At 42.1% G+C, this 17,160-nt stretch overlaps 1 protein-coding gene across 11 annotated transcripts in view; it reads right to left on the bottom strand.

The window, feature by feature from the left end:
- LMNTD1 (lamin tail domain containing 1) overlaps positions 1-17,160 on the bottom strand; it is a 507,654-nt gene that overhangs the window by 363,843 nt on the left and 126,651 nt on the right. The window contains exon 1 of one of the 11 annotated variants that reach the window (XM_060413309.1): positions 11,391-11,715. The exons of the other annotated variants lie outside the window; for them this stretch is intronic. The gene's annotated coding sequence lies outside the window, so the exon portion shown is untranslated. Of the gene's footprint in view, positions 1-11,390; positions 11,716-17,160 lie in introns of those variants that run through there. 11 annotated transcript variants of the gene reach the window in all.

Below are 17,160 nucleotides of genomic sequence, written 5' to 3'. Positions count from 1 at the left end.
ATGGTTTTGAACTGTGGTGTTGGAGAAGACTCTTGAGAGTCCCTTGGACTGCAAGGAGATCCAACCAGTCCATTCTGAAGGAGATCAGCCCTGGGATTTCTTTGGAAGGAACGATGCTAAAGCTGAAACTCCAGTACTTTGGCCACCTCATGCGAAGAGTTGACTCACTGGAGAAGACTTTGATGCTGGGCGTGATTGGGGGCAGGAGGAGAAGGGGAGGACAGAGGATGAGATGGCTGGATGGCATCACTGACTTGATGGATGTGAGTCTGAGTGAACTCCAAGAGTTGGTGATGGACAGGGAGGCCTGGCGTGCTGCGATACATGGCGTCGCAAAGAGTCGGACCCGACTGACCGACTGAACTGAACTGAACCGAGCAAGTGAAAGGCTTTCCAAAACAGAAACAGCTGATGACTGGAGTACTTACACTGGGATAAGGAAAGCAAGAAAAAGAATTTTTGTCTTTACAAAAATTAAAATTTAAAAATGTTATACACCAGAAGACTTATTCATATGTTTCCTATGTTTTCACCAGCGGAATGTTCTTCTGATCATGTAGTAGAAAAGAATATGTTGCCAAACCTTGAATGGTGTACAAAATTAAGTTTATAAAACGGAATTATACAACTTCCAAAAAAAAAAAGTCATATGACAAAGCAGGTACGGAAAGGCAATCTTGATGATGTACCCTCCAAAATATTCTCTATTTGTTATCTATAATTTAGACCAGAAGCTTTGGCCACCCCTAGTTAACCATCTATGGCAACAGTAGGAATGAAACACGATAAATGTGATGGCAGGTACTACACTGGAAATTGACAGTATCCAAAATATCTTCTAATCAGTGAAAAAATCCAGAAATACTTTTCAGAAGTTGAAAAGTTGTAATTCAGAAGTGTAATTGGGCTCTTTTTGATTCCTATTCAATGGATAACATGATACCAATAGAGAATGATTTTCTTATGCCAACAAATGGACAGCAATGAAAAGGAAACAGTGACAAAATTCTTCTTTTCTTCAGCATATGAACAAATAGTGAAACACCAGCAGAGGAAAGTTTCCTATTGATAGGAATTGAAACTGAAAGCAAATTATAGGAGAGTTTTACCGAACACTTAAAATCTTCCATTTCTATAGATTCCCAAGTTTGCTGAATAAGTTCTTGGGACCCATATTTTTTAAAATAGCATTTTTTCCATACCACAAATGATTTTTCATCAATATTTTTCCCAAAGGTAGTGAAAAGTTACTAGATTTCTCTGCCCCTTGATATCTACATTATATAAAATGGACTAAGAAAACAGCAACAACAATAACCATTTATGGGCTTTGTGTATAGTAATGGAAAGAGATCATTGGGATGGTATTATTTTATAGCTTTTCTTAGATATTTGATAGTCCCACAGGCAATGTACAATGGAAGCAAGAGTTTGTTTTATCCTTTTATACTAGCTTCACCCCTGAGTCCCAGTTTGGATATTCAAATTAGTGTTCACACTTGAAATCACATAATATGGGCAGTGAGGGTTGTGGGGAATACTCGTAGAGTATGTGAGACTCTTGCAAGTATGAAGATATCACAGGACTAGATTGTGGAGGTTTTGGTTTTTAATTTGGCTGTGGCACACAGCGCATGCCATGTGGGATCTTAGTTCCCCGGCCAGGGATCAAACCTGCGGCCCCTCCATTGGAAAGTCAAAGTTTTAATCACTGCATGGCCATGGGAGTCCCTCTGGAGGTTTTTAATTCTAAGATCTAAAATTTTAATTCTAAGGTTTTTTTGGGGGAGGGTACACTGGGTCTTTGTTGCTCTGTGCAGGCTTTCTCTGGTTGCTGCAAGCAGGGGCTACTCTCTGTTGTGGTGGGCAGGTTTTTCATTGCCGTGGCTTCTCCTGTAGTGGAGCACAGGCTCTAGGGTTCGAAGGTTTCAGCAGCTGCAGCATTTGGGCTCAGTAGTTGTGACTCATGGGCTTAGTTGCTCTGCAGTATGTGGGATCTTCCCAGACCAGGGATCAAACTCACATTCCCTGCATTGGCAGGCAGATCCTTCCACTGTACCACTAGGGAAGTCCTAATTCTAAGTGTTTAATTCTATGTTGTCTTGGTAGGCGAAACTTGAATGATACACTTGGGTTCGTTTAAGATAAACTCTTCATGTAAAGACTACCAGGCTTTCTGTTACACAATATGTCCTGATTGTTTCTCTGTCTAAATCTAAGTATAAACATAAAGATATTTCATTTCATTTTTAGTTCTAAGACTGCTTGAGTTAGAACCCTCAACTTACCACCTATCACTTAACCATCTCATTTCTCACTGAAGTAGCATGACTTTGCATGCCTGTTTGCCCTCTGTAAATGGGGGTGATAATATCTACAGGTTTCTCTGGTGGCTCAGTGGTAAACAATTTAGGAGACGTGGGTTTAATCCCTGAATCGGGAAGTTCCCCTGGAGAAGGAAATGGCAACCCGCTCCAGTATTCTTGCCTGGAGAATTCCAGGGACAGAGGAGTACAGTCCATGGGGGGTCGAAATAGAGAGTGGGTATGACTCAGCAACAACAAGAATAACAATACTACCTCCCTTACACCTGAGGTTCCTGTGGGGATTAAACGATATCATACATGTGAAGCACCTAGGAAAATGCCAGGCACAAATAGCATTCATATTTCTAAGAAAAAAAATGAAAGCATACTCATTACTTCTCATCTCTCTTTTGTGCAAAAGCTACTGTTTTTTTTTGGGGTGGGGGGGTTGGCTGGTTTTTGGTATTTTTTGTTTTCGTTTTGTAAACTGGATTGGCTGCTATGATTCCTAACCTTGGCATGGACAGTTTATTTACCTGAACGGGGGAGTTCATGGATTATGTGGCTCTGATCCCTTCATCCACAGGCTCTGGTTTACACTCCAACTTACCACAACAATGACTCAAAACCACTGCCATCCAACTGCCCCGGATGCTTCTACAAAATAGCTTAGTTTTCTGTGTCCAGCTCACAGGGAACAGACGTGAAAGTGAAGAAGTAACACCATAACAGTTTCCTTTAATTAGCACCTTTGTGAGTAAACTGAAGAAGAGTGAACCGTTCTAGAAAACCAAATTATCCTCCCATCCGCAGGCGAATCTTCCTGCTCCTCAGATGAGTCACCAGGCAGTGGAGATAACTCCTTCCAGCCTCCTCTGTGAATAAATGGGGCCTTGAGTCTTGGGGCTATAAATCTGGCCATTTTTAAGAGCACTTTAACCATTCTCCATTTTTTAAAAGCCGATGTTTTCATACAATCTTTATCTTTCTTTTCCTCTTCCCCTTTGTCAACACAAAGTGAGACAACTGTGCTTCTCATGTTGTCACTGACTCAGCAATTCCTTTGTTTTTTATGAGCTCCTATCAGGAACTCATAAAAATATTACCAAATTAAGAATTAACTATGTAACCTCCAGGGTAAAAAAGAAAGGGATGTGAGGGGCGGGAGAAAATCTTGTTTTCTCATAAGGAATTACCAGCCAATATCAAATGATACAAAATGATGATTTTTATTGTTTTAACATGAAATCAAATATCCATTTGAGAATATATTTTTCTGCTTCACATTCAGCATTCCCTGGTAGGATTAATTTTAATATCATGAGAGCAAGCTCCAGCATCTCAACTATATCATCTGCATACTATAAAGTCTGTATGATTCAGATTTATAACAATTTGAATCCCAGGAGTTCAAAATAGATATAGCATTACCACTGAATTGCAGCATTTTCCTCTCTTTATAAAGATGAATTTATTCTTGAAATCAATTTATTCTAACCCAGTCTGACGTATTTAGGCACTGGTATAGATTCGGAGAACTGAAGAAAACTCAAGGGGTTCTCTAGTCTAAGCCAGACCACTGGTGGAATCTATCAGGCAGAGGGGTTTTAAACCTCACCTTACGATTCTCCAAGAAAATAAATTTTGTAACACCTCCCAATAATTTCTTCCGTAGCTTTGACTATACAGGGTGTGACCCTAGAGTAATGAAACAAAACATATTTCCATAAACCATTGAAAAATTTTCATTTCTTAGCCATATTTCACAAAGGGAATTTCTCACATCATCAGACTAACATTTTATTTTTTGCATAATAGTACAAGTTGTTAGCAGGAAATTTTTAATTAGTTCACCATCTTTTTTTAACCTCTTTCTTATTTTCTTTTGCTTTTAGTGCCTTTTAACAAATGACGTGTTGCTGTTTGCTGCTGTTTGGTTGCCAAGTTATGTCTGACTCTTTGTGACCCCATGGACTATAGCCTACCATACTCCTCTGTCCATGGATTTTCCAGGCAAGAATACTGCAAAGGGGTGACATTCTTTACTAAAAACATTTTGAGTTAAGGGATTAATAAACCAAACTGCCTTTATGATAATCTTGATCATCACAGGTAACATTGCTGTCTACAATGTCCTGTAAAAGGCATCCGTATTCATTATCTGATGAACAACAAAAGGCACACACAGATACACATAGGTGATTGGTCCAAAGTCATCAATCACTGGAATATTTTTACTGCAGGAACACTAACCAAATCAATCCTTTTAGAAATTAAGTACAAATGCTCGTTTATGAAAGCCTATCAGTTTTTATAGTTTATAAGAAGAACATTCACCTTCAAAAGGGCTCATAAATGTTTTTGTTTCACAAAGAAGGTTTATCTTCCTGGGTTTCCTTCATATGCTCCTAAAGAGCAATGTGGTTTTGCGTAGTGGTTACTTTTTAATACCTGCTATTTACCAGATACTGTGTTCAACGATGAGAAGACAAAGATGAGAAAACCAGGCCCACACCTGGTGGAGACTGCAGTCCTGCAGGAACTACCAACACAAAGCACACCATTTCCATATAAGCCTCTACTGGAGGACAGGGGGCCGGAGAGATGTGGAACCAGGCAAGACTTCCTGGAAGAGCTGCTGTACCTAGCACAGTTTCTAATTTAAGTTTTAAGAAAATAGTCTGTATAAAAGAAAACTTAAAAATACTCAGCGTTTATCACAGAAAATCTAGGAAGACAAATACTGGAGGATGCGAATAAGGGGGAGGCAAGATGTTATTCAACTGTGTGACCAAAGGGGAAGATTTCCTCTCTAAAATGCTTAAGCAGAGGGACTTCCTTGGTGATCCAGGGGTTAATACACCATGCTTCCAATACAGGGACTGCAGGTTCAATCCTACATGGGGAACTAAGATCCCACAGGCCACACAGCAAGGCCAAATAAAAATAAAAATAATAATAACAATAAAATGCTTAAGCAGAGTTGGTGAACATCCACAGGCCTGCTTCTAAGACGCTGGAAAAAAAAATCCAATGTGTGGAGTTTTTTCCTTACACCAAGCAATTCTATGACACAAGCCAGGTGTCCCTACCACTCCACTCAATTCTGACACTATCTACCTGGAGGTAGCCCATCAGATTCTACATGTTAAAGTCCCAGAAGACAGCTCCACCCATCCCATCCCACATGCTTAACATGCAAATTTCTAGTTCAAGTTGTCACTTGTGATTCAACTGACCAAATATACATAGATTATAGGTTTCCTTCACCCCCTCCAGGGGTTTAATTTGCTGAAGTTGCTCACACATTTCAAAAAAAATTTTTTTTCCTTCTGTTTATGAGTTTACTATAAAAGGATAATATTCAGGAATAGCCAGATGGGAGAGGTGAGTAGGACAAGGTAAGTGGGAAAGGGCACCAAGCTTCCATCCTCTCTGAGATGGCCATAGCTCTAGAGAAAGGGGGTCTAGAGGGCAACCCTGGATCTATAGAACCCCAGATAGTTGTTCCATAACAAACTTTCCTCTTCCAGCATCTGGGAATCAGCTTCTACAGACTCTCAAATTCTGATGCATTAAAGAATAAGTGGGGCTGGGACTTCCCTGGCAGCCCACTGGTTAAGAATCCTCTTTCCAATGCAAGGGACTATGGTTGCATCCCTGGTTGGGGAACTAAGATCCCACATGCTGCAAGGCGTGGCCAAAAAAATACAGAGTAAGTGGTGTCTCCGGCTTTTGTTTGGGAACTTCCCTGGTGGCTCAGATGGTAAAGCATCTGCCTACAATGTGGGAGACCCAGGTTCAATCCCTGGGTTGGGAAGATCTCCTGGAGAAGGAAATGGCAACCCACTCCAGTATTCTTGCCTGGAAAATCCCAAGGAAGGAGGAGCCTGGCACGTTATAGTCCATGGGGTTGCAAAGAGTCGGACACGACTGAGCAACTTCACTTTCTGGCTTTTGTGTTTGGAACTGTTTTTCTCTATGAGATTCTCACAGAAATGTCCAACTAGTATAAGAAGCCTTGATCAACAGATTGATTTGATTTTGGTCTCTTTAGGTGCCATGCACATGCTGTATAAGAAACTGGAGATCCCTTATATATTTTATAATATATAAAATCTATTTTATATATTATGTAAAATAATAATACTTATAAAGCACACCCATAATTGGTGTGTGTACGCTATGTGTTCAGTTGTGTCTGACTCTTTGCGACTCCGTAGACTGTAGCCCACCAGGCTCCTCTGTCCATGGGTTTCTTCAGGCAAGAATACTGGAGTGGGTTGCTATTTCCTTCTCCACCATAATTGGTAAAAGCTTCTAAACACAGCAGACATTGTCCTTGCCTGCCTTTACTCTTTGACTTCTCAACGTGCTTGGGCCTTTTCCAACTGCCAATATCTGCATCTCTGGCCCATGTCCCTAGCAGAATGGAAGGACCAGAAATGAACAACCTCCAAAGCAGCCCTCAACCATGTCCCAGCTCCCTGCCTCTTGGACAGGGTAATTCTGAAGCATGTGTTTACGCTACTCACTAGGGTTTACCAAGAGAAGTAAGCAGTAGTCATTCACTCAGTAGCTGACTCAATAATATACCTTTGATGGGATACTTTACTTTCCCTGCATCATTTCTCTGCTCCCCTAGTGGTATTTCCTGCACCTCACAAACTGCACTCAAATACTTATCTCAGGGTCTGCTTCCAAGAGATCAAATCAGGAGGACATGACTCAGTGAGTATAATGATATCTTCTAGTTGATATCTTCAAGTATTTTATAAATACACAAAATATACAACCAAAATTGCAAAGATAAAGAAATGAGTAAAACAGGCCATTTTAACAACAACTGTTTTTTAAAACATATTAGCAAATAGACATTTGTTCAATTGCCTAATTTTGGTCCCAGAAGCATAATGTAGTCTTCACACACTTGGAGGAAACCACAGTAGGCTGTCACCAAGGAAGGACAGGTCACTCATCAGTCTATATGCAAGGCCAGAGAATGGTACAGATGGAGAGAGAGGTGTCAAAAGGAAGCCAGAAGAAAGGTGCTGCTTTCTTATGTAAATGAATAGCATGCATACTGAAAAACTTAAAACTCAACATTCAAAAAACTGAGATTGTGGCATCTGGTCCCATCACTTCATGGCAAATAGATGGGGAAAAAGTGGAAACAGTGACAGTTTTTATTTTCTTGGGCTCCAAAATCACTGTGGATGGTGAGTATAACCATGAAATTAAAAGACTGTTGCTCCTTGGGAGAAAAGCTATGACAAACCTAGATAAAATATTAAAAAGCAGAGACAATCCTTTGCTGACAAAGGTCTGTATAATCCAAGTTATGGTTTTTCCAGTAGTCATATACAGATGTGAGAGTTGGACCATAAAGAAGGCTGAGCGCCAAAGAATTAATTCTTTGAATTATGGTGCTGGAGAACACTCTTGAAAGTCCCTTGGACTGCAAGGAGATCAAACCAGTCAATCCTAAGGAAAATCAACCCTGAATATTAATTGGAAAGACTGATGCTGAAGCTGAAGCTCCAATTCCTTGGCCACCTGATTCGAAGAGCTGACTTATTGGAAAAGACCTTGATGCTGGGAAAGATTGAGGACAGGAGAAGGGGGCGACAGAGGGTGAGATGGCTGGATGGCATCACTGATCCAATGGACATGAGTTTGAGCAAATTCTGGAAATGCTAAAGGACAGGGAAGCTTGGCATGCTGCAGTCCACGGAGTCACAAAGAGTCGGACACGACTTAGTGATTGAACAACAACGATACGGAAAAATACTGGGGGACCACAGACCTACTGACCTTCAAGCTGACTGATCAGAACAGAATAGTGAATAAATCATGACACGCTGATGTGCTACAACTGGCTTGGACCAGCTCAGGAGAGCCTGAGCGCTGACTGTTAATTTCAGGAATTTTGCAAGGCAGATGACTTCATGCTGTAGCTTGAAACAGACCATGGTGGGAGTATTTACGTCACAGAAATGGGCAAAAGCTGTAAATCAGGCTTCCTTTTCCCCTCAAGAGCCAGTTGTTAAACATTTACCAGCATGCCATTGAATCCTGACATTGTCACTATTCACATGTTTATTTATTAGTCAGCCTGACTTTAACAAGGAAACCAAGGACTCAAGAGATTGAGAGTCATATCCTTGGTGCCCTGTAAAATCGTGAGAGACTTGTAAGAGACAACGGAAGATAATGCCTAGATAATTGGTTTTTATACTGGACTTTGCAAATTCTTAAAAGTTTGTATACACAATTAAGTTCAATTCCTGGTCGGGGAACTAAGATCCCGAATGTCACAGGGTGTGGCCAAAAATTTTAAAAATAAACACAACATTGTAAATCAACTATACTTCAATTAAAAATAAGAAAATGAAAAGAAACTTGTCTTTAAAAGATGGTATTTTAGCCCACAATTTTTCTGAATTCAGAACAATTGAGAAAATGTGTCAGAGACACCGATTCTTTTTATCGTAATTGGAGTGCTTCGCAGGACTACCAAAAATTTCAAGATACTTTGAAAAAACCCCATGGCTATAAATTTTACATGCCTTCTTTACTGTTCAGTGTGCTTTATTTCATAAGGTAATTAAAATATTAAAATATATTTCATCAAACATATTGTGAAATATTTACCCAATTACAGTCAATCCTCATTTTGTTTTATAAGATGTTCAATACTTTCTATCTCCTAGTAACAAAAAAAAATTAAACATAATTTTAAAATGTATAGATCTCAGTTATAAAATGACTGAAAGGTACATAGTTGTGTTTTTTTTTTTTTTAAATTTCTTTAGTCAGGAGCAAAGAAGTCTGGCACTGTGGCCTGAGGTTACTCTCCCAGTCCTTACCATTAGGCTGGAGAGTGAACATTTCTGGAGGAGGATTAGACAGCAGTAAGCAAACCCTTACAGAATACCCAAAAGTAAAGAAGAGAAAAAAGAATCCCTTTCAACAGTTTAGTGACTCACTGCAAATGTTTCATTAAAGTTGTTGTTTAGCAAAATACCTTCACTGAAAAGTGAAAGCATTAGTTGCTCAGTCGTGTCAGACTCTTTGCAACTCCATGGACTATAACCTGCCAGGCTCTTCTGTCCATGGAATTCTCCAGGCAAGAATACTGGAATGGGCTGCCATTCCCTTCTCCAAAAGATCTTCCTGACCCAAGGATTGAACCTAGGTCTCCTGCATTGCAGGCAGGTTTTTTACCATCTGAGCCACTAGGGAAGCTCTGGTGTGTGTGTGGGGGGGTGGCAGGGGGCGGGGGGGCGGGGGGGCGGGGGGGGGGGCGGGGAGCAGTGCGAGTCGGGGTGGGGGGAAGTCTATGGAAAAGGAATCTAGAAAGCAATAGTTTTAAAACATGGTGAACGTCTTTGCAAATGATTATATATATATGTGTATATATATATATATATACACACATATATATACACACACATATATATATATACACATATATAAAGGTCAAAAACTGACTTGTTGGACTTTCCTGATGGTCTAGTGGTTAAGAATCCACTTGCTAATGCAAAGAACACGGGTTCAATCCCTGGTCCAGGAAGATTCCACATGCCACAAAGCAGCTAAGCCTGTGCTCCGCAAGTGCTGAGCCAGTGCACCCTAGAGTCCACGCACCACAGCTGAAGAAAGCCTGCACACAGTAACAAGGACCCCGGGCAGCCATAAACAAATAAACTGACTTGTTTCATTTTGCTTAAGAAGATCTTGAGCAGAGAAAATAAAAACCTTTGATATCTATAAACAGTCATTAATCCACAGTCTACAGTGTGTATCTCATGGTTTTGTTTTTTCAAGTATACCCCAAAGTCAGCTTTTCTTAGATCCTGTGATCTAAGTGTGCTTGATGTGAGCTCTCCTATGGAGTCATACCGGATAGTAAATGTCTGTCTTATTAATAGTATCAAAGCAATAAATGTGTTCCTGACATCAGCTAAACCTGGGTATTTACAAGGCACCTGCACAGCCTCTAAGGCTGCTGGCAGAATATGTCGAATTGTTTCTTCTAAAAGCATCCACTAAAAATAACCCTTTTTCTTCTTTATTAGGAATTCCAGAAGTTATGGTCTCTTATAAAATCTAAAGCATGTGGGAGTAAAATTTATACCGTTCCAGAAAGCTCCTTCGAGCATTCAAGGTGATGTATTTGTGACCCTTCATACAAGGATGGCAGCAGCCGTCTGTTGATTATTTCAATAAAACTCTCAATTTAAAGGTCACTTATTTTGGCAACTTGATGATTACATTTAGCCAGGTTGGAAGTAGGAGGTGGGATAAAATTTCCTTGATCAAGAACAGAGGAAAAGTATTTTTTTTTTTAATCAAAAAAGTAGGCAATCTCAGTGGCAACAGTTTGTCCAAATAACTACAGACATTGCCTTAGTCTTTTGGCATCAAACAGTATAGAGAATGGCAAGAAATAAACTCTTTCTGCTTTAGTGAAAAGAATCTATAACTATTCTGTTTTCTAGAAATGAGAGGAATAATCTATCCCACCAGTTCATCTATTTTCATGCCTAGGAAAACTTGTTTAAAAATTCTTTTCTCTTGCAAATGTATTCAGGAGTATTGATTTAGCCACTGCTTCTTACATCCAGGGCATGAAATCAACAGATAACTTATGTGCATGAAGGGAAATGAAAGACTTAGAAAATAATGCCTGTTAAAATACTTTTTTAAAAAAGTCAAAGGGAAGACATTTCTGAGAGCAAGGGAAGGGGAGTAAAAATGAAAGATTTTGCTGATGAAAGGAACTATGCATGTTCAATCTATGCATCAAACTATGCATGTTCAATTCAAAGGAAAGACACTTAAATGACAATTATGAAAGGGAGCAGCCACTGGTTTTGGTTATCAGGCAAGGATTAGACGTAGCACAACAGATTGAAGAACACCCTTTTCACTCAGACGCCATTGAGGGCAGCTTCTCAAATTCATTACTAAAGTTTCAACAGCCCTTCACTTGGGAGAAGCCAAGAAAGCTATACTGCCTGCCTTCCTCCCTCCATCTATTTCTTTTCTTTCTTTCCCCTCCTTGTAGGAAGCACTCACTTTGCCTGATGCACTGTATTCTTTAAGCTCCAGAGTCTTCCCAGTCAGATCAGCTCCAGTTTACTGAAGAACCTCCATTTGCTCTGTGTGTAAACAAAGAATTTCTTCCAATAAGCAATGGCCTCCAAACATTTCTGTCAATACTCTCCTTTCCCCCTTGCTTACCAACTCGCTTAAAAACGTTTTCAGCTATTTTACTTATTAGAATAGTCTAATTCTAGTGTTTAGGATGCAGTATTGGACTGCCCTGGTGGTCCAGTGGTTAGAAGCCCACCGACCAACGCAGGGGACAGGGGTTTGATCCCTGGTTTGGAAAGATTCCACATCCGTAATTCGTGCATCGCAACTACTGAAGCCTGCAGGCTCTAGAGCCCAAGCTCCTCAACAAGAGAAGCCACCGCAGCGAGAAGCTCGTGTACCATAACTAGAGAGCAGCCCCCACTCGCCACAATTAGAGAGGGGCCGCGCACAGCAACGAAGACCCAGAGAAGAAAGAAGGGAAGAAAGAAAAGCGAGGGGGAAAAAGGAAATAATGAAAGAAAGAAAGACGCAGTACTACTTGTTGGAAAACTCAGCATTGCTGGATTCAAGCATTGTTCCTTTTGCCTCCTTAGCTCCCGCTGGGCTCTCTGTACAGGAACGTGCGTGGTGGGGATGGTGGTGGGCCTCAGGGACATGGGAGTCTCTCACCTGAACAGGACTCCCTGCTCTCCTCTTCGCCACACTATCTCCCCCAGCATCAGAGTCCCGAGGAAACGAAGAAATGGGCCTCCGTACTTGACCCCTGACTGAGTGAGACTGTTGTCGCTGCTCTTCCTCTGGCCCAGAATGATTGGTTTTGGTGTCATCTGTGTGTCAGGGAGTCAAACACTGATCTGGAAACACACGGGTTTTCTGCAAGGCCAACCCTTCCATGGCAAGTTTTCTAGATTTGGAAGGAGACCACTCACTCACTCTCAGCTCCCTCCACGGGTCATCAGCGCCCCAGCCTCTTGCTTCAGAGAACTCCTCTTTCAGAAAACAACCCAGCCACATCTGACTCAACTCACATCTCCTCACCCCAGATGGTGGAAGCGCCAGTATGTCTGGGAGACCTGCCGTCCCAGCCTCTCTCTGATGACCTTTCTCCAGGTCCCAAGAGCTCTAAGCTCAGCAGGCCCAAAGGGTCTCAAATTTCAAAGGAGAGATCCTTACTCTTACTCCTCCCTGCGGGGGGGGGGGGGGTGGGTGGGGGGGGGGGGGGGAGGAGGTGTTGGAGAGAGCCGAAGAGTTCAGGTACCTCTTCCCCTCCCCTCTCTACCCCGACTCCACCCACCCCACCCCCACTCCACTCACCCCCACCCTCACCCCATCCACCCCCACCCTCATTCCACCTACCCCTATGCCCACCTCTGCAAACTTTCTTGGCAATGATCTTGGGATTTCCCTTCCCTGTCTGCTCTCGAGAGGTGATAATGCATATATGCAGAAAGAATAACTTTTCTGCACAATCATAGCACCTTTTTAAAGACAGCATTTTATCTCCCCGTCCCCCCCCCACCCACCCACCATGTTAACTTGGGGGCCTTAGCTGGGGGTGGGAGAGAGTAGGGAAAGTGGTTGGTTACTGCTTCTCAGCCCTGCCTCCTCTCTCTCCATCCTGGAGGTGGTAGCTGGCCCTCCTGCTGCTGTCACTGTAAATGCAGAATGTGAAGTACTTGGTGCCTTTAATCCCCCAGTGATGCAACAGGAAAAATCCCATTTCACACCCTGCTCCATGTGGACTGATCTGGACCAGCCACTGAGGCAGCCCACCCCCCACCCCACTGCCCTTCCATCCACTTAAGAGAGAGTCCTGGCCACTTGCTCCTCCTGACTGATATTTGGCAGTGGTCAGGTGATTCCCTGATCCTCATCAGCCCCAGACTAATACCTGGTACACAATACATTTCTCTATGTCATCACAGGGAACAAAACTCCTCATTAACTCACATGCTCTGATATCATCAAAATATACAACAAACTGAGTGAGAGGGAGAGACCAAGGAGCAAAATGTCTGCGGACAGCTCAGCTTCTCAGTTTATTTTCCTGAGGACCCTCCCCCACTGCATGTATCCCAGCTCCCCTACCCCAGAGACAGCCTCCTCTGTGGACCCATTTTATCCTGCAAATCAGAATACTCTGAAACTATTCCCCATCCTTCCCCAACCTCAAGGGAAAGGATTCTCCCCACTGATGGTTGTGCTCGTGCTAAGCAGCCCGCCAGGCTCCTCTGTCCGTGGGATTTTCCACGCAAGAATACTGAAGTGGGTTGCCATGCCCTCCCCGGGGCGGGGGGGGGGGGGGGAATCTCCCTGACCCATCCAATTTGTGTCTTCTGCGTTGCAGGTGGATTCTTTACCACTGAGCCAGCAAGGAAGCCCAGCTGATGGTTATTTCCATGCTTATCTAAAAGGCATATGCTTTTCCCCAGGGGATAGATTCCTTTTGATTTTACTGTCAAATGATCTACATCTCATCACCTCAAGGCAGAGGTCCCTAGAAATTGCAGCATCATTCTAAACTGCACCAGAGTTATACATGTAGAAATACTGTTGTCATAGAAATAAGAATGTATGTGTTAATGCCAAGCAACCTACGGCAAATTGCAAGCAACTGCCCAAGGCCCTGTGTTTTGGGAACCACATTAAGCACTGAGGCTTGGGTAGCTATTGGAAAAAAAGAAACAGCTGGCTAGTTGGTGGGGGGCAAAATACAAACATCTTGATCACATAAGCAATCTGTCATTCCTAACAGTATCATCAAGGAAATGGGGTAAGGTTGCTGCTGCTGCTGCTAAATCGCTTCAGTCGTGTCCGACTCTGTGCGACTCCGTAGACGGCAGCCCACCAGGCTCCCCCGTCCCTGGGATTCTCCAGGCAAGAACACTGGAGTGGGTTGCCATTGCCTTCTCCAGTGCATGAAAGTGAAAAGTGAAAGTGAAGTCGCTCGGTCGTGTCCGACGCTTAGCGACCCCATGGACTGCAGCCCACCAGGCTCCTCCGTCCATGGGATTTTCCAGGCAAGAGTACTGGAGTGGGGTGCTATTACCTGTTCCTCAAACACACTCTGCAGAGGGTCAGTCTGTGACTTCTTTTCCTGCAATGTTTACAGTAACATTGACTTTAGTGGTTTTATTACCAAGATTCCACCTGTTCCAAAATGTAGACAGAGGAAAGAAAGCAGATGCAGAGACAGATCTGTATGAAGTGACTTCACGAGGCTGAGGTTACAGAGCGGCTATAAATGAGCTTCTAAGTGGCTACAACTCCAGAATTTTTTTTGAATCTCTGAATTTACAGACAAGAAGTTTACTTTTCCATGACCACAGATATACAATTAGAAATGAAAGCAAATGACAAAACATATCTTTCTTTTCTCAAAATTTATGTTGTGAACAAGTAAAGGGAGAAATAGAACTGCCTAGCAAATGTAGTGCATGGTTCTACCATCTTTTTAAATATCACAAATACAATATCACCCCATTCTTCAACTCTATTCTTAGGTACGAATACACTGAAGGTTTCCAACTTTAATTTCTTAATTTACCTGTCTTGATAGCCAATTGAGAATGTTATAAATCATTGTGTTATGCAGAGATAATCTCTAATTTGGTTTCCTGGTGGCATAAAAGAGTTAATCTGTCTTTCCATAATTGAGTGTATCAATAACTTCTTGGAGTAAGTTGCCCTTCACAAAGACATTCACAGAGAAAATAACAATCTTATTCCCTAGGAATTTAAAGAACAACTTTGGGTGGGTCACCGTGCCTTCCTCAGTCTTAATGTCATCATTTGTATAATGGAGATAACAATGACAATGATGATACTTTATTGCAACCTAAAGGACTATTATAATAACTGCACAGAACACTTTCAGTTCAGTTCAGTTCAGTTGCTCAGCCGTGTCCGACTCTTTGCGACTCCATGAATTGTAGCACGCCAGGCCTCCCTGTCCATCACCAACTCCTGGAGTTCATTCAGACTCAGGTCCATCGAGTCAGTGATGCCATCCAGCCATCTCATCCTCTGTTGTCCCCTTTCCCTCCTGCCCCCAATCCCTCCCAGCATCAGAGTCTTTTCCAATGAGTCAACTCTTCACATGAGGTGGCCAAAGTAGTGGAGTTTCAGCTTCAGCATCAGTCCTTCCATAGCCTTGACTAGATAGACCTTTGTTGACAGAGTAATGTCTCTGCTTTTGATTATGCTATGTAGGTTGGTCATAACTTTCCTTCCAAGGAGTAAGCATCTTTTAATTTCATGGCTGCAGTCACCATCTGCAGTGATTCTGGAGCCCAGAAAAATAAAGTCTGACACTGTTTCCACTGTTTCCCATCTATTTCCCATGAAGTGATGGGACCAGATGCCATGATCTTTGTTTTCTGAATGTTGAACTTTAAGCCAACTTTTTCACTCTCCTCTTTCACTTTCATCAAGAGGCTTTTGAGTTCATCCTCACTTTCTGCCATAAGGGTGGTGTCATCTGCTTATCTGAGGTGATTGATATTTCTCTCAGCAATCTTGATTCCAGCTTGTGCTTGACCCAGCCCAGCGTTTCTCATGATGTACTTTGCATATAAGTTAAATAAGCAGGGTGACAATATACAGCCTTTTCCTATTTGGAACTAGTCTGTTGTTCCATGTCCATTTCTAACTGTTGCCTCCTGACCTGCATATAGGTTTCTCAAGAGGCAGGTCAGGTGGTCTGATATTCCCATCTCTTTCAGAATTTTCCACAGTTTCTTGTGATCCCCACAAAGGCTTTGGCATAGTCAATAAAGTAGAAATAGATGTTTTTCTGGAACTCTCTTGCTTTTTCCATTATTCAGCAGATGCTGGCAATTTGATCTCTGGTTCCTCTGCCTTTTCTAAAACCAGCTTAAACATCTGTTGAGCTATTTCAAATACTGAAAGATGATGCTGTGAAAGTGCTACACTCAATATGCCAGCAAATTTGGAAAACTCAGCAGTGGCCACAGGACTGGAAAAGGTCAGTTTTCATTCCAATCCCAAAGAAAGGCAATGCCAAAGAATGCTCAAACTACCACACAATTGCACTCATCTCACAGAACACTTTACAAACTATAAAATCTGACAACAGACATTAGTTACTGTCAAAATCCTGCTATAAGGCTTTATAGTCTCTATAAAGACCTATACTACAATTGATGATTATCAGCTAGGTGTGTATGCCCAAAGATATAACTATGTGCACAGAATGTCGTACATCTATCAGGATCATTTCTAAATGCAGCTCCTAAATCAGTGCTATATTTGAAAGTGCTTGGCACATTTTAACTAAGTTAATCAGCATCCAGCATCAGAGGGCCCTATAATTCTTGTGCTGCCTGGCCATTGCTAACTGGAAGCTAAAAATTAAATGTTAAGCTGCAAGAGCCATCCCAGGAATTAACAATGTGCTCCAGGCACACACTGCTGTGCCTTTTCCAGAGAAGCAGGAAGTGAAAATAACAACAAAAGCTGCTCCATGGGGAGCCTTTACAACTGCCTGGCAGAGTGCTGAAGTCTTTCCACACACTTTACCCTTAATTCTCATGGCAGCCCTAGGAGGTAAGTATTGGGTTCCCTATTTTTGAGATGAGAAGATTCTAATTTTCTGATAAAATAAGGAATTGGAACTCATTGCTCCACCTTGGTTCTCAGCCAGTAGATGGGGGTTGTGTCCTTCCACGCACACTTAAGGGTAACACTGACATTAGCTTATCAGGCCCAAAGATAGTTGCTTGGACTC

This window comes from Ovis aries, chromosome 3, assembly GCF_016772045.2.
Source record: "Ovis aries strain OAR_USU_Benz2616 breed Rambouillet chromosome 3, ARS-UI_Ramb_v3.0, whole genome shotgun sequence".
Lineage (NCBI taxonomy): Eukaryota > Metazoa > Chordata > Mammalia > Artiodactyla > Bovidae > Ovis > Ovis aries.
The sequence above is the reverse complement of the archived record's forward strand: the minus strand, read 5'-3'. Positions and strand labels throughout refer to the sequence as shown.